Source organism: Oreochromis aureus, linkage group 13, assembly GCF_013358895.1.
Source record: "Oreochromis aureus strain Israel breed Guangdong linkage group 13, ZZ_aureus, whole genome shotgun sequence".
In the NCBI taxonomy this organism is placed as follows: domain Eukaryota; kingdom Metazoa; phylum Chordata; class Actinopteri; order Cichliformes; family Cichlidae; genus Oreochromis; species Oreochromis aureus.
The window spans coordinates 17162858-17187430 of NC_052954.1; the positions used below are offsets into that span (position 1 = coordinate 17162858).

Genomic DNA, 24573 nt, shown 5'->3' on the forward strand with positions numbered 1-24573 from the left:
GTGTTTGATGTGTGGCAAGCAGCACAGAAGCAGGATAGCTGAGGACTTTAAAAGAAGAGCAGAAAACAGGAACATATGTAGTTGTAAATGTAAATACCGGTGATACTTGTCAAAGGGAATAAAATTGTCATGAAACGCTGTGTGGCAGGCAGGAGTAGGACCCAAGGTGCAGACACTCAGACTCGAAGGATGAACTCAAAACTCAGCTTTATTGCTGGCAGGGGAAAGCATACAAAACTAAACTGGGAAATATAAACTTACATTTGACGGGAGGCACACAAGGAAACACACAGCTTGAGGGACGACGCGACACAGACTCAGAGAAACACAGGGTTTAAATACACTGGGAAGTAACGAGGGAATGAGACACAGAAGGAGGGCACAGCTGGGAGAAATCAGGACTGACGAGACAGGGAAGCAAAGCAGGACACCTTCACATAAGACACGGACCTTCAAAATAAAACAGGAAACACACACACACACACACACACACACACACACACACACACACACACACACACACACACGCAGGACACAGACTCCGAGACGCTGGCTTCACACAGGACCTGACCACACTAGAGGGGATACACAGGCAGGGACGACGGAAAACAGAGGGAGCACAGAATGAACACTTGGGAAACCAAAACAAACTGTCATAATTCATAATATCAAAAATAAGAGTACAAAATCAAAAACACTGGGTCACCGACCCAGAACCATGACAGTACCCCCCCCACAAGGGCTGGCCCCAGACAGCCCAACACAAGAAAACAAAAACGACCAAAAACAGAAAACAACCCGACCAGGGCGGGCGGCGGGGCCCAGGAAGGAGGGCCCGAGGCGAAACAAAACAGGAGCACCAGGAGCCCAAAAAGCGACACGCCAGCACAAAAACACTGGCGCACAAAGAACAGTTCAGCAGGAAGTCAGGGGCCCCACCGCGCGGACGGCAACGGCGGCAACAGAAAAACAGGTCAGGGGGCCGACCCGGAGGTCGCCGGCACAAAAGTTCATAAGTCAAACGGTCGGGGGGCCGACCAGGTGGGTGGCACAGGCGGTCAGGAGGCCGGCCATGCAGAAACCAACGGCCGCGATGACGTAGAAGCAGCTCAGGGGGCCGACCGTGCGGACAGCAACGGCGGCGACGGGAAGCAGTTGGGGGGCCGGCCGTGCGGACGGCGGCGACGTGGAAGCAGTTCGGGGCCGCCGTGCGGGACGGCGGCGACGTGGAAGCAGTTCGGGGGGCCGCCCTCGACGGCCATGATGCCGACTCAGAGGCCTGGAAAGCGGCCGGCGACGCCGAGGCGGCAGTTGGTGACCTGAGAACGGCGAGGCCCCCGCAGCTCCAGGCAAGATAGAGGCTGCGCCAGGCGAAGCCGAAGCCGATGCAGGAGAGGCTGATGCAGAGGCTGATGCAGAGGCTGATGCAGAGGCTGATGCAGAGGCTGATGCAGAGGCTGATGCAGAGGCTGATGCAGAGGCTGATGCAGAGGCTGATGCAGAGGCTGATGCAGAGGCTGATGCAGAGGCTGATGCAGAGGCTGCGCCAGGCGGCCGGGCCGATGCAGGTGAGGCTGCAGCAGGTGGCTGGACGGGCTCCTCGGGCCCTCCAGCTGACGAGGCAGGAACAGACGGGGGCGTGGCAGCCACAGGACCAGGCGACGTTGAAGCCGAAGCAGAGGCTGGACCGGGCGACGTTGAAGCCGAAGCAGAGGCTGGACCGGGCGACGTTGAAGCCGGGCAGAGGCTGGACCGGGCGACGTTGAAGCGAAGCAGAGGCTGGACCGGGCGACGAGGCTGAAGGCTCGGCTGGACCAGGTGAAGATGAGGCTGAAGGCGACGGCATGGAAGTCGGAGACTGTGGCGCCGCCGGAGACGGAGGCGCTGCCGGAGACGGCGGCGCTGCAGGCGACGGCGTGGGCGATGCAGCTGATGAGGACGAAGACTCGGAGGCTGCTGCGGACATGGAGGCTGAGGATGGCTGGACGGGCCCCTCGGACCCTCCAGCGGAGACAGGCGGCTGGACGGGCCCTCGGACCCTCAGCGGAGACAGGCGGCTGGGCGGGCCCCGGACCTCCAGCGGGGACAGGCGGCTGGGCGGGCCTCGGACCCTCCAGCGGGGACAGGCGGCTGGGCGGGCCCCTCGGACCCTCCAGCGGGGACAGGCGGCTGGACGGGCCCCTCGGACCCTCCAGCGGGACAGGCGGCTGGACGGGCCCCTCGGACCCTCCAGCGGAGAAGGCAGGTGGCGGCATGGGAGCCGCGAGTGCTGGATGGGCTCATCAGAGCCTCCAGCAGGAGCTGATGCAGAGCCAGAGGGGAATTGGGACCCCTGGCTCAATGTTACGCTGGCCAGAAAACTGAACTGCTACGGAGAACTGGGCCAATGGGTCAGGTGCGAGCTGAGCTACTGGTGGTGGTGAAAGAGGAGTGGGTGGTGGAGTTGATGGCTTCACAGGGGAATGAACTAGGGTGACTGCACAGGGAACCGAACTAGAGGCGACTGTACAGGAGACTGAGCTAGAGGTAGTAGTGACGGTTGGGGAGAAAGTGGAGCTGGTGGTTGAGTGGAAGACTGCACTGGGAAGGCTGAACTGCCGGAGACTGCAGTGACGGTTGTGGTTGAGGTGCAACGGTGGAAGGGTGGCTGAATTGGCTGCGGGCCAGGCGGCTAATGGCTCAGCTACCGAGTGCATTAATGGCAGGGCTATAGAGTGAATGACTGACTGAGTGGTAGCCTGGACGGCTGAGTGTGGTGATGATTGTGGTGGAAGAGAAGCAGGTGGTAGTGTGGATGATGGGGCTAAGGGCAACTCAGTGGCAGGCCGAACTGAAGGAGGCTGAAGAGCATACTGAATTAATGGCTGGAGCGATAGCTGAGGTGAAAATGGAGCTACAGGAGGCTGGGCAGCTGAGTGAGCTGCAGGAGGCTGGGCAGCTGAGTGAGCTGCAGGAGGCTGGGCAGCTGAGTGAGCTGCAGGAGGCTGGGCAGCTGAGTGAGCTGCAGGAGGCTGGGCAGCTGAGTGAGCTGCAGGAGGCTGGGCAGCTGAGTGAGCTGCAGGAGGCTGGGCAGCTGAGTGAGCTGCAGGAGGCTGGGCAGCTGAGTGAGCTGCAGGAGGCTGGGCAGCTGAGTGAGCTGCAGGAGGCTGGGCAGCTGAGTGGGCTGCAGGAGGCTGGGCAGCTGAGTGGGCTGCAGGAGGCTGGGCAGCTGAGTGGGCTGCAGGAGGCTGGGCAGCTGAGTGGGCTGCAGGAGGCTGGGCAGCTGAGTGGGCTGCAGGAGGCTGGGCAGCTGAGTGGGCTGCAGGAGGCTGGGCAGCTGAGTGGGCTGCAGGAGGCTGGGCAGCTGAGTGGGCTGCAGGAGGCTGGGCAGCTGAGTGGGCTGCAGGAGGCTGGGCAGCTGAGTGAAAACAAATGGTTCCAGAATGAACAGTCCCAAATTCAGGAAACTCTTGGATATTGTCTCTTTCTTTTACCACAGCTGGCGACTCAGAGGTCACGGGGTCTAGCTGTGGTGATGGACGCCGGCGGCGTGATCGCCGCTTCTTTTTGATGATGACTCCAATGGGCCGGGCAGCTCCACGTCCGGCCTGTCGGGCAGGTGAGTTGTAGCAGCTGGGGATGAATGTGGAGCTCATTTAGGATAAAATCCTGTTCGAGCGGGTGGAGCGCACCGAGTAGCCAAGGGAGACCAGAAATCAATCTCTGTAGCTTAGTTTCCAAAGCGCAATGGAGCTCCTTCCCCTCATGTTCTAACCAGAGTCTAAGGAGTCTCTCCACAGAGTAAATAATGTCTTGACGCAGTTCTTCTGGTGGGTTGAGTGCTGCTGGGTCCATGTCTGGTCGCGTCGTTCTGTCATGAAACGCTGTGTGGCAGGCAGGAGTAGGACCCAAGGTGCAGACACTCAGACTCGAAGGATGAACTCAAAACTCAGCTTTATTGCTGGCAGGGGAAAGCATACAAAACTAAACTGGGAAATATAAACTTACATTTGACGGGAGGCACACAAGGAAACACACAGCTTGAGGGACGACGCGACACAGACTCAGAGAAACACAGGGTTTAAATACACTGGGAAGTAACGAGGGAATGAGACACAGAAGGAGGGCACAGCTGGGAGAAATCAGGACTGACGAGACAGGGAAGCAAAGCAGGACACCTTCACATAAGACACGGACCTTCAAAATAAAACAGGAAACACACACACACACACACACACACACACACACGCAAGGACACAGACTCCGAGACGCTGGCTTCACACAGGGACCTGACCACACTAGAGGGGATACACAGGCAGGGACGACGGAAAACAGAGGGAGCACAGAATGAACACTTGGGAAACCAAAACAAACTGTCATAATTCATAATATCAAAAATAAGAGTACAAAATCAAAAACACTGGGTCACCGACCCAGAACCATGACAAAAATAATGAAAATGTTAACTTACACACTCATTTAAGGAGGATCTTGACACTGCACAGAGGAGGCACAGTCAGTCTGGCAATGATGGTGATCTCCAGGGATGTTTTCCTGCAGCAACATTCCTGCCAACTGGCCATATGATCCAGAGTAGTTGGTTTGTAAGGAACAGAAAGGTGTATATGTTAGGTAGTGTGCACTTGGAGCTGGTCCTAAGAAACAAACACATCCTGTAATAAACTGAATACCTTTAGTAGTGCTGCTGCAAATATAAAGCCCTTCTATCATGTGTGGTTTCAAAGAAGATGTTTTGGAGGCTCGGTCACAGAAACTGTGCAGTCTGTTCAGTCCTGAGTGTCTCAGCTCTGAAGGGATGGATCACAGAGGGAAACACCTGAGTACAGATATTAAAATACACTCAAAATAACACTCCTAAGGTCAAGTGAAAACACAATTTAAACACTTTACAAAGAATTAATACGTTTTCATGGAAATAATGTCATTAACCCTTTTTGTTGTGAGTAAATCTCACCGACTGCTTGTGGGACAAGCTAGAAGGAGGACTTCTAGATGTGAAGTCTCACGCTCTGATCGTACGGCGAAGATGGTGATGATGAAGCCTCTCTGATCTGTGGCATTACAGTTTCTGGCTGCTATGTGCTTCACACTGTTGGATTGTACATGTGAAGCTTGGAGAAGACACAGGAGGACTGTGTCTCTTTAACAAAAAAAAAAAGAAAGAAGCCTAACAACCTCCCACCGTACCCGCCCACTCAACTCCCACCCACCCACTCCACTCAACTCCCCAGCCTCACACCATCCAATGTCTATACAAATGTAGGGTATCAGCTGGTAACAAAAAGCAAGTGTAACATATGTAGTGCATATGTAACACTGCTGAAACATTCTGGCCAGAAATGTGCAGTTATTAGCCAGTGCATTTATCAACCCAGACCCACCCTGATAAATGCACTGGCTGAAACATGATAAAAGCTCATAAAATGTATGTTTCATCGTAAGATTTGTCCAAAAATATAATCATATACTTTTGAAAAAGTTTAAAGATTATAACAAACTGAAATCAATAACATTTTTGTAAATATTATTTCAAAATAGAGGCACAGATAAACTGGCTTAACTGTCATTATTGCTGTAATTAGGTTTTTCTTTTTCTTTTTTTTTCTTTTTTTTTTCTTTTTTAAAAAGCAAACGTTAGTCTGTGTTGTTCTCTCAGAAACAATGAAGAAGCTGTTGAACATTTATTTGTTGTGTGGGCAATCCTCTGGTCCACCCTCCCTCCCTCCCAGCCACAGTGAGACTGGGGCAGCCTGGCAGGATTTTGAAGCCTGGCTGCAGAGAGGATATGCCTACACTGTTCGTTTTAAACTGCTATATTTGATTTTTCTGACATTCATAGATTACTGATTTTTAGATTTTCTGTAATAAATAAAATTGTCATATTTTATTGATATCATTATTTAATTCATTTAATTGTATTTTATGTAAAAATTCAAACATTATACTGCAATGCAGGGCATTTTTCTTAAGTCAACTTTTAAATATCGCTCTACTTTCTTAAGTCATTCAAAAATATAGAAATTACTTACTGTAGTCAAAGATCTAGATCATGAATCATCACAGGACAATACACAGTATACAGGGTCATGGTAACTATAGTAGGTCTTCATGACTCCAGAATGGAGACATCGCTCTGGCTGAGAAATGAAAATTAGGTCAAGCAGTGTGTTCTTCTCTGTGGTAGGGGCAGTGATGACCTGTGCGTATCCCCTAGACTCAAATAGCTCCAGGATTGGTTTGTTTGCACTGGATAAAACATTCTCATTAAAATCACCACACACTATGATGGGATGACAGTCCATGATCTCTAATGAGTCTAATAGGCTTACCAGGTTTTTCAGGAATGGCCTCAGAGTGTAGTCTGGAGGTCTGTACACAACTGCAATCAGTGCACTGACTGGTGCTTCAACCTTTAAAGCCAGAAATTCAAGGTCAGTTACATTATGGATGTACTGTTTTCATGCACTTGAATGTCACTTTTCACATAAACAGCAACTCCACCACCACTTCTGTTTGCCATCTGGGGAAAGTTTGTGTAGGAAAGGTGTCTGTTGCGTTTGAACAAACTGTAATTTTCCAAGTGGAGACTCTCTGCGACAAAAAGAGCCCCGCAGGTGTGTTTCTGTTAGGCACAAAACATCTGCTAGACACAATTCATGGTGACTCTTGATGTCATTAATGTGAGCTGGCAGTCCCTCTGTGTTATGATGAACAATGGTGAAAACGTCTGACCTGCTCAGTGTTTGTCTCACTTGTAGAAGAGGCATCATGTCATCAAGGTTGGCTTGTCTCATGTTCTCAAGCGCTGCAGTGATTTCTGGGTTGGTGAATATTTTTTCTCCTCCATATCAAGAAGATACAGTCCACTGAGAGACGTCACTCTGCTGACAGCTACGTAGGCCATGCCGGGCTCAAAAATGCTCTTAAGAGAGACAACAGCTGATGTGGTTGTCATACCCTGTACCTTATGTATTGTACATGCAAAGGCCAGCTTCACTGGGAACTGTCTTCGTACCACTCCTTTCTGCTTTAGATTCTCCTCTGCTCTCTCAATGTACACCATGTCGCCTGCTGGTGTGCGGTTATTCTTTCCAGATGTCTCATTATCCATTTTAAGTCCAAGCTTGATGATGTGTTGGTCATTTTCAGAGTGAACTACTCTAAGTAGTTTTCCAAAGCTCCATTAACCAAACCATTTTGTATGTCAATGTTTCTGGTGAGCATGACACGAGCTCCTTCTGCAACTTTCAGTGTGTCTGGTAACTCGTTTTTACCTCCTTTGAATGGTCTGTCTTGTAGTGCCATTCTGCCAGTTCTAGGATCCTTTCTATAATCGTCTGCATGGATGTCAATGATATGAGTATGGAGCAGAGCCAGTGTTGCAGAGTTGTGCGCATCCACTTCTTTATTAGTTGCAAAAATGTGCAACGCATCAGTCGGACAACGGGCTGGTTCAGTTATGGCCTGTGACAACAAATTTCTATCTGCTTCGCAAAGCACATCCAACTTTCCTTTCACACGGATTCTGTTCAGCATCTCAGCAAAGACAACATCATCTTTCTGACGCATAATCTCAGTCAGAGTGATCATCTGAAAATGCTCCCGCCACAGGTCGATCTCGGACGGGTCGTGCACACAGAGAGGTTTAGACTGTCGCACTGGGGGTAGCTGATAGAAGTCTCCAACAGCAATGACTGACATGCCTCCAAAGGGTCTCCGAGTCCCTTTTATCTGTTTGAGTCTTGCATCTACATATGCAAAGAGATGTCTTGACACCATAGACACTTAAGTCAATGACGATTATTTCAGCATTCAAAAGTTCTGATCTGACTTCATCCAGCTGATTGCCAAGTCCCTGAATGGGAGGTTTTAAGCTTCTAGGGAGCTTGAGAAGAGAATGCAGTGTTGTTCCAGAAATGTTAAATGCTGCAGTCCCAGTGAAAGCAGTTAACAGGACAGTGGGTTTTGATATGTCAACGTCGTCTGCATATCTGGGCACTTTGCTCAGTATCTTAGATGCTTCTGAGTAGATGCATTTGATAAGATGTGATTTTCCTGTTCCAGCACCACCATTAATATAAAAGAAAAACTGCTCCGGATTTAGAGCACAGACTCTTTTAATGCACCAGTCTCTAACTGCATAAAATATGCAGGCTTGCTTCTTATTCAGATTCTGAAACATCTGACGTAACAAAGTGGGATCAATAGCAGGGGGTTCCCTGATGGCTCTGACTTCTGTTGAAGCATCAGCCTGACGGCTGTAGTCAGGCACATCTTCCTGTTCATTTTCATTGTCTCGCTCTCTTTCTTGTTCAACAAGTGGCAACCTTACGAGATCTGATTCAGGTGCCAGATTACACCATTCGTCAGTCACACCTCTGTTCTGCTCATATTCCTCAACAGCGCTCTCGATCTCCTCGCTGTTTTTCTCATATTTCTCTCTGTTTCTTTTGACAATGTGTTGCACGTACTCAAGACGGTCAGTACCTGGTAGCTGTACACAGCCAGCACCATAGAAAGCCTGATAGGTTGGCAACGATGGTGTTTTCAGTTCGTGGTCTGAACGATGAGGAAGGTACAGTTTAAGCAGTCTTCCATAATATTGCTCCGGATGTTTTTCTTGTGAGCAGCGGTGAAATCTGATGACAGCAGGCTTATCATTTTTGCGCCTCTGCACAAATCCCATCTCATTGAGAAGGGGCAAAACATCTTTACCTTTTGTCTGTTGGCCATAGACAATCCTGCAAGTAGCAGCAAAGTCTGCCATGCACATCTCCTCATACTCTGGTGTTTCAGGTCTGGCTTTGTATTTGTCATTCAAAGATGTCATCCAAACATTGGAAGACTCAGGTGTTGCGTTGTCCAGAACTGACAGGGGACGACTCATTTTCACAGGATTATCATCAGTTGGTATGAATATTACAGCACGTGAACATTGCTTCATGTGAAGACCACATGCACGAGCAACACACCCTGTGCACTGATCTCTCGCTTCTTTGAATATGCCTGCATGACGGCTCTCATTTCATCACACTCATTTACACTGTCCTTCTGGGAGCTCTCAATGACAGTTTTCAGGTACTCAGACAGCCCGCCCTCTTTTTTTTGATATATTTCATTAAATAATTTGCAGCGCCGAAAGCATCTAAAACAAAGCTTATGTCGATATTACTGTTCCAGGCTTCAAGCAGATGTGGATTATAGCCATTGTTACGGGTTCGAAATTGAGGACGAGAGTAAAACAATGATAGTCCAGAAGAGGTCAATCAAACAATTGATTTTAATGAATGCACGCAGCGTGGAGAGGTGCAAACTGCAAAGCAGTTGTACATCTCTACCAAAATACACTCTAGATTGCTTTTATAACATCAGGGTATTGTAACGCCCTTCTTGCGTTTACAAGCACATAATTTGCATGTACAGAACATTCATGTATTTTAAGAATTAACTGCAACATAGAGGTTCCTCCTTGTGGCATACTCTTCCGAATATAGTGATGACCTAAGGCCTTTGAGGTCACCATGGACTGGACATCCTTCCGTCACCTGTAACTAAGCAAACTCAAATACCACAAGAAGCTGAATACATTCAGGCCTTTGCTCAGCTACTATTTTACTGTAACAATATACTCAGCATATGAGTTATGATATATATATTTAACTCAATCATTTTAAAGTAGTTATACTGCACCTGTAATAAACATGTTAATATTTGATTATGATAACCCTATAATATAAATTATAACATAATGCCAGCAGCTTCAATAAATGCTTGGATGAAATGATAATTAATGCAATGACAAGATGATGGTTATGTAAAATAGTCCCTATAATTCTACAATTCCCCTTTTGACGCCTTCCAAAGACGCCACTACACTATTCCCAGGTCCACTACCTTCGCTCTGACCCTCTCTGCTACACCTTACTAACCTACTGTGTTCATCTCAGGTTCCTGTCATTATTCAAAGTTGGTTCCCAATATCATATCAGGCAAAATCACAAACCCTACTGCCACGTCTGCTTTATTAAGCTCTTCAGTTAGACTCTGTACCGGTTTGCCAATCTGTGTGTACATGTCTCTACACTTTTAATGTCTAAATGCACATCTGGATGTATGTGCACTTAATTGTCTATCTGCATCTATGAGTCAGTGGTTTTTCATAAAAAACGCGTTAAAGTGAAGAATGTTTCCTGACTCTTAACTCCTGATACTGGAGGGACTTTCGGGTTGCCCAACCTCCTAGGTTTGGCCTTTTACACTTTACTAAAGAAATTTTAACAGAGCCCAAAGAGATTTTTATTTTGCTCCTGTGCTTGACAGGTTAAGCGAAGTTGTTTTTGTTTTGTTTTGAAATTTTTCCCTTCTGTGTGTGTGTGTGTACATAAGTAAGAATATGATAATCAACATAAGATCCCTGGTTTGGAAATGATTTTCTGCCCCGCTGCAGGGCAACATCATGTGGTGGTGAGTCTATGTTGGCTAGTTTAATACAGATATGTAACAGTTGCTTGATTGCATGGCCCACTCAGAGTTGCACAGTTTTAATGTATGTGGAGAGTGTTTTCACAGTTTAAACATAGGTTACTCACATTTCTAGCCTGATTGTTTCCCAATAAAAGTGAAATCAAACATTACATTTGATTTTACTTATGTATTTTCCTGTTCTGGGCTCTATCCATTATATTAACTTTATTTAATCTCAATACTCTTTATGTGTGTGAGCAACGCTTTTAGTTTTTTTTTTTATTAAACACACCCGGGTAAAATATACACCATCCCCTGTCAGCCTAAATCTCCGCTAAAAGCACACTTCAAAGTTTTCTATCTGGATTTATGCCTCTTTTGGCCTCAAGCATATACATAACATGCAAAGGTTACTGTTAATGCCCGTTAGACAAGTTTCCATTATCTACAACATTTTGTTTCACCCGGCTCACCCTCACACATTTCTTGTTCACTTATTGCATATTTATCTTTAACACCATTTACCTCAGTAGTTGCTAAGCAGAAACAAAGCAACCTGTGGTCCACCTTTACCCTGTAAAATAAACCCCTGTCATGTTTGTGTCTGTAAGCATGTTTTGCATTCATTCATTACACTCCCGCCATTCCTGCAAGTTAGGAGCTGTAAAGTTGAAAGCTGCATCAAGTCCAGGCCTTTGGCCTGGCCTATATATTAAATCATGTGTGTTTGTAAGCGTGCATGCAATTCACCTGCTATGTTCTCATCTTCCCTCAACATGTATCACCTGGACACTCTCACCAGTGAAGCTTAAAACCCTCTTGGATAGAACATCAACTCTAAACAAGCACAGATATGCAATGTGTATAAAATGAACTAAACCTGTGAATAGAATGAATGTGATGACAAACCTATGCAATGCAATATGAACCCTGTAAACAATATTACTGGTAAACAATGCTGTAAAACATGTTCTTAATGCAATCATAATAATGCAGATTATATAATAGGAATAAAGAATTTCCCTCAACCCAGGCAGGGTTCGCAACCCTCGCCATTATCTTTACCAACCATCCTCTGACACAAGGAATGATACCACAACTAGCGATGACCAATATTCCCAAAAGTACAGTCAAAGAAAACATCACTGACACTTGCCAAGTTTACTTAGCCACACCTTTCCATTGTCCAAACACAGATGTCATCCAGGCCAGCATATTTTCGATACCTGAGTGCTCATGCATGGTTTTAGATAATTCGATTTCGCTCTCCCGTCAGCGAACTCGGACCTAATTGTTCTGCGAACCCCATCATGGCGTCCCTGGTTTGGTCAGAGAGTCTCAGCAGGTTGTAATGAACATAATCGGCCAACATTTTCCTTAGGCGTTACCCAAAGAAATATACTCTCCGATCCTGCAACTACCTGACTTACCAGCTTGCACTCATTAGGAACTCCCTGGGCACTCCTATGGAGTCTATCCAGGTCGGCGAGTTCAAACGAGGATCATATGCATGGGTAGTCTGGGTCCCTCTTTTGGCCAAAATGTATCTCTTACGTATGGCAGCTAAAGTTCACGTGTTATGTTGTGGAATAGCCTTTACCTGGTTTCCAATAAGCATGATCGGAGCTCCCAATCGCACCATCGCACATGTCCCTCGCTTCCCATAGGAACACGAATATCTTCCCCACAGTATTAGTAGAGCCCACTTCTTGCCCATGTTCCAATTACCGTGGTAGGGTCGCTTACATTGTTGGTGGTTCGTCCTGTGAGTGTGACAGCACACCTAGTTGGGTCGATCTCTCCCACCTTGTACTTTTCATTATCTGTAGAAAACTTGAAACATGTAATTATCTAATTTTAGCATAAATGGTCCCACTGCTGTCTGCTTTGAAATGGCAGGGAAAAGTCTGGACAACACAGTACAGTTGCCAGTAGTCACTTCACTTCTAGTTAACTGTAACATACAATCATAGCCCCACTCATCCTCTAATGCAATGGTGCGGGCTCTGTAAACAACCGTGACCTAGCTGAAGCACAGGCAACACAGTCAGATACATGTTGTTCTCTAGCATCTTGAGCCACCCAATCAAGCCAGAGGTTACTGTCCTTGAAACCCGTGGCGCTTTATCAACTCTTTAAGCTTCAGTCTAAAGTAATCTGTTGTCAGAAGTACTCTCCCTTTTGGTTCCTGTTCCTTTTGAGCTACTGTTCCCGAAGTTACCATCTGATCAGTCAGAATGGTGATTAAGCTTTCTGCTTGCGGCTTAGACTTTGCATCAACTAAATTTACCCTAAGCATATCATGGGGTGATTGCAGACCCGTACCTCATACGCTCTCCAGCTACTACTAGCTCCTGTACACTTAATGACGTCACACAAATCAAATGTGAATGAGCTGGTAGACCCTTTACCATAATTCAACCCTATGCCCTTATTCCTGCTGAGACACTCATCACCTTTACCTGACCCCTCGCGCTTTTGTCTTTTTTTACCGATCCTGTTTTAGCAACTACAGTCTCAGGAAGTGCTGGGCTGGACTGGCCTCCGTGTTCAGACAAGTGGTTCGGAGTGCCCTGCAAAATATAGACAATAAACAACACAGCCATAGTTAATATCATTGCATACAATAAACATGTAGTTGTAAGGAGCATTCTAATCAGTTTTCTCATTACGTGTCTCTGATTCGTGTGTTTGCATCATGTTATATAAACTTTGTATACTTTGTAGTGCATTATGCTAAGCAAACCAACCCTTTCAATTCCCCAACCCTATCTGTCTCCTCAACGGGTTGTATGTTTTCAATGTTTCCTTATTATTTTGTCATAAAATAAATCAAACAAATAACTTAAGCTGTGTGACGGCACCTTGCATTTACGCCAGGCTGTGAACTGCCCTAAATCTACTTGCTACACCCCTTTTCACCTAGTTTAGTTTTTTCAATCCTAATTTAAACTATTCCTGACTTCCCTCAATGCACACTGTAAAGTGTAAAAGATACAGTTAGCTTTCTCCTGGTAAAAGGTCCTACATTATTTTCTCTACCTTTGGAAACATCCTCTATCGAGTTAACCCATTTCATTTTTCAAACTTAGGCCTGATTTCTTCGCCCCTTTAACGGGTAGCGCATATCCGGTCTGAACACTGTGTTTGGGCAATTTACGAATTGTTGCAGGATTTCTATGTTATGTAAAGTTCCTCTCATCCCTTTTATGCTTCCATTATAACCTGTGTCTAACAAGCTTTTGATCTTCTTTGTAATATAAACAACTCGGTGTATTTGTGCTCTGTTCTTCTCCTTTCTCTCATCTGATCATCTCAAGCACGTCCTGTACCAAATTTGCTTCCTCTTTTCAAGCCCACATTTAATTACAAGCTCTAACACATTTGCCCTATACGGCGGTCTCGACGTGTTTCCTGTCTACTTATAAAAATACCAGAGTTATTCTCAGAACTCAGAGCTGAAGTTCCCCTTTTCTAAGTCTGTAGGTTCAAGAAGAGAGCAAGCTGCTAGTCGGTAAACAACTTTATCATCACATAAGTTATTAGGTAAACGTCACGTAGACACATTTCATGTAGCTGATAACATATATACAATTTTCCTTTGACATATCTGTATGTGCACGCCTAAATTATAACCTCTTATTCTAGAAATCAAAAATAACCTGAAAATAACACTTTCTGCCTCAGTTTTACCATACCTAAATTATCAAAAACCTAAACATCATCAAGTAATCCTAAAACCCTTTCAAATTAAACCTTAAATCCTGTAACTCCCCCTTTTTGTGACACACATCTCATGTGTTACAAACTCAAAATCCTTCACTCAGGTTAGGGCATTAAAAAGGTTAGTCATATCATATTAAGTCTACATGCTCCGGACCTTCAAACCTGTTTTTAAGGAATGAAATCAAATTAATCATCATGTCAAATCTTTTCTTGGCTCCATCCACAGCCTGCATCCTTGAAACGTCCTATAAACAAAAGCCTGTGTGTTAACCAGAACATCACCTTTTATACTCACTTTCTCCACTGATGATCCAACCTGTGTTATAACCCAAAATAAACTTACACAGAACAGTTATTAATCATGTGTCCCCTCCGTTCATGGTAACTTAAGTTACATCAATGTTTCCCTTTAGCATTTAACATCCTATAATGTAATAACATAATCCAACCCCAATAAATAATTTTCTCAACGCACACATCAATATCCCAAAATCAGCATCCCCAGATTTAAGTCTCCCACTTGTCCTGTTTGTCAACCTTTTATTTATTTCCCCTCTTGGTCCCATCACTCACATTCACTCCCATGCATTCACACATGATATTTTGCTGATCTGCAGCCTTCTGCGCACGTGATCAGATGCTCCATATCAGCAAAATGAGCTCAATCATTTGTTTTATTTCGTTTTTCCTTTTTAGGAAAATAGTTCACTATACTTTTGACTGGATTGACTCGCTGCAATCCTTACTTGGTAATTTGTCCGCGCCGTCAGTTCACTCTCTTCCAGGCCTGCTTAGAGCAAAAATGAGAAAAAGAGAGCTGATTGTTAGCTCATCAAAGTACAAAACAAAATCACCTGACAGGTTTTTTCTAAGTGCACTGTTATAAAAACTATGGGCCCTTTTAGACCTGTCCATATTTATCAAAACTCCTCTATTAAAATGAAAAACAACAGCCCCAAAAATCTTAAACCATCTTAAATTTCACCCATTCAACACACGAAAACCTCGCCAAAAGCTACACCGTTTCGTACACAACAATAACCCCGGTTAAGCACTTTACCATACTCAGATTCAGCCTAACACCTTACAACAATGTGTCAACACTAATTTATAAACCTCCTAATCAAATTTGCACCTCTGAACAATCTACCCCCTCCTTTAAGGCCTCAATCACACACACACAGCAAGCTCCTCTGTCCACATTCACACAAGCTCTCAAACTTTTCCATACTCAGCCATATCTCAACAATTTAACTTGGCAAAAGAAATACATGTTTAAACTTTATCACATTATTTAATTATTTTCATTTTCTTTCTATACTAATCACTTACTCTGATCAATCAGTGCAAAAGCACTCCTGAGTCACTCTTATAAACACTTTTCTTTTGTTTTGTTTTTTTTTTCATCTCTTTTAAATCTTTCCATCAATTGTATTAACCATTCACACCATTCTCTCACTCATACAAGCAGCAAGCAGATCTTCATTGCATATGCTTATGTTCTTAGCCAGGTTTTTAATCAATATCTGTTCATTAAGCTTCAGGAGCTTGTCTTTATAAGGTTAATGCATTTTCTGTTTGTGTGTGTATGGGTATATGTTATTTTGCATCTATGACTTCACAGTCTCCCAGACTTCTTCCCAACTCTCCAGTTAAGCAGTCAGTTTTCTTTTTCCCGAGTTACTAACCCACATTTTGATTTCCCACCTTAAATTACCGCCCTCCTGGTCTTCAGCCAGGAGCTGGGGCTTGCTTTTCAGGTTCCTGGACACATCATGCTGTGAACAATTCAACCAGAAACTTGCCTTAACTTATCCATAGATGTTAACCTCTAACTTTCTTCCGACTGCTGCTGTGGAGAGCGGTCCAAGTCTGCTTTACTCCTGAAAATAACAAAACTAAGACATTTTCATTATTATCACCAGTGGTTAAATAACCCATTTCTCTGTCTCTGGTCAGAAACACCAATTATGCCATGCATGTAAGCGTGTTCTTCCCTGCATTTTATGTTAATTGGGTGTAAACTGCTTCTTCATTAGATTAATTCATTGAGTTTCTCATTGCATTTCTATGTATTCATGTTAATGTACACTACGTGTAAGCTGTTTCTTCATTGCATCCTATATATTCATATTTAATTTATGCATTTCACCACTGAGCTTTAGATTCAAACTATCTCACTTCTGATTCATTTCAAAAATATCTCACATGTAACAATTTGTATGTGTGTTTTCTATTCATTAAGGTAATGACAATTATTTCTTTCATTATTCTTACCTTTTCTAATGTTTACCTCTTTGTTATGCTGTAGTGGACATCCCTAAACAATTCATGAGTTCAGGTTTCAATTTTCAATCCAATTATATCCTATATTCTCGCAGTCAAACTCGTCCAGCTTCATCTCTCACTGGTCCTCTCTGCACAATGTCCTATTCGGGCTTCAAAGCTCCAGCAAACACAGTCTCAACTCAGCTGCTGTCTTCTTCTCTGTTTCTTTACAGTCTTTTCTTTCAGATTAAGTCCCAGCGTGGCAAAATATCACTCAATGTCCAGTGCTCTTCCACAATTCTTTATCCCACTGTTCAACTGCCCAGCCTGTATTTTCACAGTACATGTTGCATTAGTCTTACATGCTGCTGCTGGTCGTCAGTCGTCATCAGTGTTAATGGATCAGTGGCCCTGTCGTTTGCCTGCTGTATTCAAGTCCACGATGTTCTATCTGTCTTCATCAGGTGATTAACTGTCTTTTGCGTGTCTTCTCGGGGTGAAGGACAAAGTAAGAGCTCAAGCTGCACAATTTCGAGCCAAAGACTGGCTTATTTTCTCCCAATTCTTTTAATCTACTTTTCTGCTGCTGAACTCAAGGTTGCAAAGTTGAAAGACGCCCACCTGTATTGACACACTAAACCATATAATTAGTAATATATGCATTTTTCTTAAAGGCTTCATTTGCTTCATGTGCCTAGAGTTAAATCTCTCTCTCTGTGTTCTTTCTGTACACACTCAGTTCCCATATATGGGCATGCACAGTTCCTGTTCACTATTTCCTGTCGCTGCAGCCCCGGTAGACAGAGCAATATTTCCTGTTCCTCAAACTAATCTAACTCCTTTGTTTTTGTTTTCTTGAATTAAAAACACTTTCAAACTTTAGCACATCCTACTTTTCATCACACAAGAAATATATTTCACACTCCTTTATTCCATACACACCTTTTAAATGCTCTAACCTCTTTCAGACGCCATAAATCGTCTCACACGCACTGCCTTTCTCTCTCTCAGACTTCCCTTTTCACTTACTCAGACAAATCACACAGTCACTCAAATCAAATACTGACAGCATTCACACAGTTAAAATCACACAAAATACGCTTTCATACGAGTATTTTGGACATGCCTTCCATGATCAGAAAGAGCAAGTCAAAAGAAAAAGAAAAAGAAAACTGAAACCTCTCATAACATCACTGAAGGTCAAATATCTTCATAGACCCAAAAGTAAGCATATTATTTCCCTAGTCAAAAGTCAAACCGTTACTCACAGTAATTTTTAATCTCACAGCCTTTATGTTTTAAAACTAAAAAGAGGAAGGAACAACGCCCAATTTAAACTGCGCATGTTGTCACTCAACGACACACACAGAAAATGTAACTGTATATATATTATCTCAAACTGAAACAAAACCCATCTAAAAATCCTATAACATCTTACTTCGACACCCCAAAACACACATGGCTTGCAGACATATTTATTAATTAAATTATCTCAAATTCAATTTCAGTTCTCAGAACCCAGGTAACGGTCTTAAGTATCAACAGTTTATGTATCCTATCTCAAAACCCCGCAAAAGTCATACAGTCATGGCAAGAAATAAAACTTTACTTACAATATTGTAATAAACAACTCCAGCGTCTTAAATACAGGCATCAGCCATGTGTAGCAGTCCCTATAAACTTCCTATCAGTTTTACACAGTTTTACCTAGTACTGACACGTGTCAAGCAAACCCCATACTCATATTCTACAGTTATCATGAAATACTTATCATAATCAACAACAGTCACACAAATATAATAAACATAAACTGCATTTCTTCCCTAAAAACACAGATTGAAGTCGTCCTTAACCCAGGCTCTGCAGTCAGTCATTAGTTACTCATTAGTAAACAGGAAATGTCACTCTAAATAAGTCACAGGCATCTCATTTACATAGACACAGACACTTCCTCAAAATAACCAGGGTGCTGCAGTGCCTGTCACAGACAGGGCCTTCACACAAACAAAGAAATTATAACACAGAGACGTCTGATATCTTAAAAATATTTACAAGGCCTGAAATTGCAGAACCTACCGAATTTAGACAAAACTTTAACTTAACCCTCCAAGGGACAAACTCCCTGAGTTTTTATGATCAATTTAACCAATCCGGCCCGGGCCGTGGTCACATATCTAATGCCCTAACACAATTTAAAAGCGCCAACCAACTCAACCCCTGCCAAGAAGCCCTGTTTTGGGGACACTTCACATCCCAGGCTTCCCGAAGTTTTAAGTCAAAAGGTAGACGCGCCAAAACCCGGTTTCTACTAACCAAAAAAAGTGCACACCACCGCCCGGACGGTAAACTGACCCAGTCAGTGGCTATTTTGGAGTGTCGTAGTTCTCCACACTTGCCAAGTGAACTATCTCTCCCGAGGAAATGTCGATCGTCACCGACAACTTGGAAGCGTCACCTTCCGACAAAAATGCACTTGTTAGACTCCCAGAGTCCCGTTCTATACAATTTAATTATTTTGAAGACACCCGAAAATCACAAACCCACCATATCGGTGTCCAAGCCCGGCTTTATAATCAATTGAGACTTTAATGTCACAAACTCTTCGCCAATAACCTATACTCTAACTTCACTCTGCAGTCCAACTGCTTTAAATACACTTATTCTCTTTACTCTTTACTTATTTTCTCTTATTCTCTTTTCCTTTGGGACTTTAACCCGGTACCTTTAGTGAGACTCTAACTCACTTTTACTCTTTTTCTTATTCCTTACTTCAACTTCAACTTCTCATGAGATTTTCACCAAAATCAAAAGAGACATTTACCAGTAATTTCAGTAAGTAGACTTTAATTTCTCATGTCCAATCTGGCACATTTTGGAAATAATTCAACAGGTAGTGCCTTACCTTTGAATAAGCCGGCTTATGTCCACTCACTTCGACCACTGACTCGTGTCTGCTTGTTCGAGCGCCTCGGACCCTCTCGGTCTCAACCTCCAACTTTTCTCCCTCAACCTCGGCCAAATGCACCAAATGTTACGGGTTCGAAATTGAGGACGAGAGTAAAACAATGATAGTCCAGAAGAGGTCAATCAAACAATTGATTTTAATGAATGCACGCATGCGTGGAGAGGTGCAAACTGCAAAGCAGTTGTACATCTCTACCAAAATACACTCTAGATTGCTTTTATAACATCAGGGTATTGTAACGCCCTTCTTGCGTTTACAAGCACATAATTTGCATGTACAGAACATTCATGTATTTTAAGAATTAACTGCAACATAGAGGTTCCTCCTTGTGGCATACTCTTCCGAATATAGTGATGACCTAAGGCCTTTGAGGTCACCATGGACTGGACATCCTTCCGTCACCTGTAACTAAGCAAACTCAAATACCACAAGAAGCTGAATACATTCAGGCCTTTGCTCAGCTACTATTTTACTGTAACAATATACTCAGCATATGAGTTATGATATATATATATTTAACTCAATCATTTTAAAGTAGTTATACTGCACCTGTAATAAACATGTTAATATTTGATTATGATAACCCCTATAATATAAATTATAACATAATGCCAGCAGCTTCAATAAATGCTTGGATGAAATGATAATTAATGCAATGACAAGATGATGGTTATGTAAAATAGTCCCTATAATTCTACACCATTTATCCAAGAGTCTTTTGGATCACGCTTTAGTATGATCGTACTCCTTGTGTTCATTTTATTCAGGTATCGCTCATATTCTGCATGTGTCAACTTGCATCTTGCCAAGAGCTGCTCTAAACTCATGGAAGCAGTTTCAGGCTCATTCAGCAGCTGGTTCAGTGGTCTGAGCTTGTTCTTTGCTGTTTCTACTTCCAGTTCATCATCCTCACTGGGTCTTGTGATCATTGTCTCATTGCAGGGTGGTTTGGGAAAACCAAAACGGCACCCGGAGCTTAAACTCCTAAAGCACGTCTTTGTGTGGTTCTTACTGTGTTTTTGCACTTCTGTTACTTTCTTGTACAGTTCAGGTTGTTTATGTGGATCAGGCAGCTGAGCTGTGATGTATTTGTTTATAAAATCAACAACAGTTTGCTCATCATCCTCCTCAAACACAGGAGCACCTTCTACCCACAGGAGGCAGTGTATGTGTGGGCTTCCTCTGTGCTGAAACTCCACTCTGTAAAAGTAATCAATGACTTTGCCAAGTGGCTCTGCAGGAGATAAGAGTAAATCTCTGAATAATGCTTCAACTCTCTTGTCAAACATGCGCATTGTTGTGACAGGATTGCTTCTCAGGATGTCACACTTTGCTGACCAGTCGAGTCCTTCAAAATTGACTTGTTCACCTTGCTGCCTTGTTATTGCCTCAATCACTTCAGGCCAGCGCATTTCAGCGGCTGAAAATGTGCAAAAGAACGTGGGAGTTCCCAACTGTCTGATCATGGCAAAAGATCTCTTGTTGTTTTCTCCCAATAGGCTGGGGTTCCTCTCAGAGGCTGCATGAATCTCACTGCATCTTTATTTCGCACCAGTTTCTCAACCTCATGCTTATCTTGTAACATGCCTGAGGTTATTTTTCTCCCATCTCTGGTCAAAGGCTTTGCCTTCCTTAACTGGATTGTCATGCTGGAAGTAGCCAAGTGTATTTCAGTCACAAACTGTGCAAAGAACAAATAGTTTGTGTCTTTGGCAAAATGATCATCAATGCAGAAAAGTCTTGATTTGAAATACCCACTGGGGATACTTTGATCAGCCTTCTTTCATCCAGTGTGTTTTGGCCTGTAGGAAACTGCACAGGAAGGCCATGGCCTCCAGTTTAGGTGTTTTGAAAAAACTTATTGGATTGTTTCTCTCTGCAGGAGCAACAGAGTAGATTCCTTCACTGAAACATAATATTTCCTCAGCCACATCAGGGGCTGCAAACAGACCTCGAGTGCAAAACCACCATTAGTCAGTCCATCTGCTTGCTCTGAATCATCTCTCATCTGCTCATGTGGTTGTTCACCATCACAGGGTAACATGTCAATATCCTGTTCATTTTTATTTTGTGCTTCACTCAGTGCATTTTTCTCACAGCTGTCAATTTCCATTAAATCAGCCTCATCATAATCGTCCTCATTCATGTTTTCATCATCATCCTCCTCATCTTCATCAGGAAGTGTTGGATCACACAGCTCAGCATCATCTCTGATGCTCACATCCTTATACTGTGGATGAATCTGCTTGAGTTTATGCAGTGCTTGCACAAGTTTAGACCAGCTTACAGTCTGAAACAGCTGATGACCTTTGTAAGACAAGCGTCTCTTCAGTTTTACTCTCATCACCTGAGAATTAATTCTCAATCGAGGCAATGCTTCTACAGTTTCCTGTACCTCTGATGGGACACAGACCACATTTCCTCTAATTGCTCTTTGTCTGCCTTTGGGAAGAGGAATAATCTTGGCAAATGGTATGCACTTGGCTATGAGATGTCTCTCCAGTATGTTGAGATCAGACAGTTCAGGTGGAATATCAGCAAGATCCAGTTTATTGGCAACAGCAAGTGCTGGCATGGATCCATTTTTAAGATGATTGTGGCAGGTGTGACAAATCCACTCTCTCTTTCTCTCATCAGGCACATTGCACTGCTCATTTCTGCAGTTTTCATCACAAACATGAACAAACTTTCCTGTCAAACATGTTGCAACCACATGTGGGTTTTGACATAATTTGACCTTCTGCAGGTCGTACTTGGTTTGGAAATGAAGCCTTGAAACATACAGTACATGGGTATGATGGTCCAACTTTGATTTGTGATTTGAACACAGATATGGCCTCGTTGATCACACTGTTGTCACTCTCTTGGGTTTGTCTGTTCACCCATCTGTATTTCCTTTTTATTTTCATTGCACATCTCATGTTGTGCATAATCCTAAATGCAAGATTACTTTGATACCTGTCTCGCATTAGTTGTTTCATCAGTTGTCTGTGTCTTACTCTGAAGGTGTTGTCATTTGCATACCGCTGAGTAACTCGAGATCTCTGTCTCTCTCTGAATTCTAAGTTTTCTCGATACCTTTTAGTGATGTAGCTTTTTTTCTCCTCTCTGAAATCAGTATTCTCATAGTAACGTCTTTTAATATATTGTTTTTGATTTTGTCTAACTTTAGCATTCTCACAGTAACGTCTTTTAACATACTGTTTTTGTTTCTTTCTGAATTCTGCATTCTCACAGTAACGTCTTTTAACATACTGTTGTTGTTTATTTCTGAATTCAGCATTCTCACAGTAACGTCTTTTAACATACTGTTGTTGTTTCTTTCTGAATTCAGCATTCGCATGGTAACATCTTTTAATATACTGTTGTTTTTTCTGTCTAACTTCAGGATTGTTTTTATATACCTCGCTTGTGCAAGATTTTTTCTTTTCTTTGTACTCTTTATTTGAAGCATACTTTTGTCGTTCTTTCCTTTTTTGGTTTTCTTTTCTCTGATTTCTGGGTTTCTCTGATGCCATTAATCTTCTTTTCATTTTGTGCCTTTGTTGTTTATTAACTTTTTTCAGTTTTTGTAAAACTATATCAGAAAGGTCACAGGCAGCAACATTTTTATTGCAGCATTTGATTGACATGAAAAACCATCCCTTGATGGAAGGAAACTTAATTCACTGCATAGTTCTTCAGTTGGTATATTAGGAGGTTCATTCTGATCTTCATGTGATGTGAACTGAGTCATGTGGACTTCTTTTTGTGTTTCACCAGTGGTGTACAAATGGACATTTGACAAAAGATGTTCTCAGTCAGATCAGTGGTTGTGTTTCTCCTTGGAGTAAAGGGGTTTGCTTCATCAACAGTTGTATCAGAGTGAGTAGGTGCCACAGCAGTGGCAGCTGTTGGTCTGCAGACTGTGTCAGTGATAGTATCACTCAGGTTGATTGTGCTCATACTGTAAAACTGCACAGGCTTCAGCTCATAGGTACAAGAGGGTGATATCTCCATCTCTTCATAAGAATCTTGGAGCCTCTTAATCATGTCACTGAGGAGTGTGAATTTCAGCATCACAGCTGTACCACGATTACGTGACCATAGTGCTAGAGGAAGACCACTGGGTGTTCTGGGGTGTGGGTCAAAGAACCCATATTTTCCTGATGTGGATCTGAACACTGCGATACACAATCCACTCATAATCAGTAAGGCATACTGCACATCTGACAACAGGCAGCTCAGTCCTGCTTCTAAGCTGAGAAAGGTATCTACTGCTTCTTCTGAAGGTTCGTCAAATGTCCCATACCGGGAAGGCTGTGTCATGTCGACATGATACATAGACCTGTGAGCATCAACTTTGTCTGGCAGCTCATCGGTTTGCCAAATGAATACTCTTGGGGAATCTTTTCTTGGCCTCTTTGTACATCACATCACCTTTATCCAAGACCAGATTAAGGTCAACTGTAGACATGTTTTCATTCTCATGAAGGAAAGCAAGAAATGTGAGTGAGTTACATGTGCACTGACTGTTTCTGGAGTCTCCATATTTAGGATGTGCCTGGCTGTGAGATGCACAGACATGTGTTACAGAGGGCTGGTTTTCAAGGTTCACTCTTTCTGCATGAGATGGCCCTGCCACATCACTGTGATGGCCTCTTTTCACAATATCAGCATAACCCACCTGTGGGGCACTTGACACCTCAGGTTGGTCTCTATGGTTTACCTGATGTTCATTAAATGCATGCTGCAATCCAGTCTTTACAGCATCTGCATAGGATACCTGTTGTACATGTGCAGGAACATGTCGACCTGCCTGTTTGACACCATCAGCATTGGTCTTTCCAGACACACGGTCTTCTGCAGAGCTCTGAGGAAAATCACACTCAGTTTGTTCACATGTTGGTACTTTGTGAAACTCATGGAACTTCTTCCAGCGTTGTTTTGCAGCTTGTGACTTTTTCTGCTTTTTTGGCATTTTTACACACCTTTAAGTGTTTCTGTTAGTCTTTAGAAAATGTATTCAAAAAACAAGAGTGGCACACAGCAGGAGATGTTTTCTTTGTCTTTATATTTCAGCTTTTATTTCTCAGAAACAATGTCTTTGTTTGTTTGACAGTTTGTCAGTCGAGAGAATATTATGTACTCTCTTTATTGGCTTGGCACAA

At 43.4% G+C, this 24573-nt stretch overlaps 1 protein-coding gene and 1 long non-coding RNA gene across 4 annotated transcripts in view; one reads left to right on the plus strand and one right to left on the minus strand.

Annotated features, from left to right (window-relative positions):
- Positions 1-24573, plus strand: part of LOC116335146 (canalicular multispecific organic anion transporter 1-like) — a 146562-nt gene that overhangs the window by 69374 nt on the left and 52615 nt on the right. The window lies entirely within an intron of this gene.
- Positions 14-6375, minus strand: LOC120443248. 3 transcript variants are annotated; one of them, XR_005615278.1, is made up of 5 exons: positions 6330-6375; positions 6030-6137; positions 4671-4787; positions 4451-4554; positions 14-45 (listed from the first exon to the last, which is right to left on the minus strand). It is a non-coding gene; the product is annotated as an uncharacterized LOC120443248 (long non-coding RNA). The 3 variants fall into 3 exon arrangements; XR_005615276.1 differs by lacking the exon at positions 6330-6375 and having other exon boundaries at positions 6030-6309; XR_005615277.1 differs by lacking the exons at positions 6030-6137; positions 6330-6375 and adding an exon at positions 4955-5133.